The 1,539-nt window shown below is 37.1% G+C and overlaps 1 pseudogene across 1 annotated transcript in view; it reads right to left on the reverse strand.

Annotated features, from left to right (window-relative positions):
- LOC101295621 overlaps nt 1–1,539 on the reverse strand; it is an 880,650-nt pseudogene that overhangs the window by 611,584 nt on the left and 267,527 nt on the right. Inside the window, exon 51 of the transcript XR_184594.1 lies at nt 207–995. The product of XR_184594.1 is annotated as an uncharacterized LOC101295621 (transcript). The remainder of the gene's footprint in view (nt 1–206; nt 996–1,539) is intronic.

Raw genomic sequence — 1,539 nt, forward strand, 5'->3', positions numbered from 1 at the left:
CCGCTGCACCGCTAACGGGAGCGTTCCGCTCCAAAAACATAACATGTACAACTAAAAACATGAAAAAATTACTAACAATTACTAGGGGTAGTAAAATAACAGGAGGTACCTTTGTTTCCATTTCTTCTAGTTGCAGCAAGAATCTGCCCCTTGTATTTGTTTTTCCAAAGGCTCAACATATAAAACAGGTAGGCTGAACTTGAAACCCTGCATTTGGCCGGCATAAGCTACAAAAACCCTTTTAAACCTCTCGGTACTCTCATCAACTTCAAGAACAACTGAAGAACCCGGATTAGTCTCCAACACAGCTTTCCTAAACCCGCTTAACATAGAAAACGAATCACATTCCGAGCCATACATCTTTTCCACACACCTTTTTTTAGCTCTTGAAGCAACCTTATAACAAATTTCATAACCATAAGTGGACTTGAAATTGCTCATGATCTCACGGGGCTTCAAACCAAGATTCAGACAGACAGTAGACTCAATGCAGGTCGTAACAATTTTAGACCGTAATTGCCGATGAGAACGATTCCTTATCATACCTCTGCATGTATGAACATTATTAAACCGCGTAATGTAAAAGCACTGATTAATAGAAGCAACAGATCCAAGTACTTCCCAGCCACAGTGGTCAACATCACGATTTGCACAAACAACATTAACGTAAATTGAATCATTCCTAGATAGCACATAATGGAAACCACTTTGAACAGCAAACTTCCTCAGTTTGTCTCTAAAGTCTGCAATGCTCTCAAACCTCTGCCCAACATGTGACAAATATGAACCCCATTCATCCGACAAAAAACTCTGAGGTCCATCCTTAAAAGCATCACCTAGATAGTCATTCTCATCTATCATCTCAACACAATCATCAACCACTACACTAGTTGATGAACAACTTTTCCCGACATCCTTGACTACTGTCACTACTACATTATCCATATGATAAATTTTTGCACAGCAGAAGAGCATCTTAAAATTAGATTCATTATCTAAATAGATGGCAGAACAAGCAGGCGATGAATACTCAAGGTGAAAAGAATCATTGGACGAAAACTTAAATCGTTTTCGGATGGATTGAATAAGGTCTTAATAATTCATGAGCTCATTGAGGAGAAGGACAAAGCCATTGCCAGAAAAAACAAATTGAACACACAAAGAACCAACAGTGCTCCTGCAAAAAAAACAAAACCACACAGGTCCATAAGTTACTACCCCCAGTAAATGTCAATTTCTACAAAAACAGATTAAAAAACATAAGTAATATGCTAGAAGTACAAACAATAAGCAATGAAAACAACAACTAACCACAATTAAAAACAAAAACACACAGATCATAATATTACTACCCCCACTAAATGTCAATTTCTACAAAAACAGACTGAAAAACATAAGTAATATGCTAGAAGTACAAAAAAAGCACAGCAAAAACATTAAAAACAACAATAAGACATAGATCGCAAACATTACTACCCCCAGTAACAAGTCCAAAAAATCCAGAAATTTTCGAAACAACATGCAAACGAAGCGCATTCA

Source organism: Fragaria vesca, linkage group LG4 (genome assembly GCF_000184155.1).
Source record: "Fragaria vesca subsp. vesca linkage group LG4, FraVesHawaii_1.0, whole genome shotgun sequence".
NCBI classification, from domain to species: domain Eukaryota; kingdom Viridiplantae; phylum Streptophyta; class Magnoliopsida; order Rosales; family Rosaceae; genus Fragaria; species Fragaria vesca.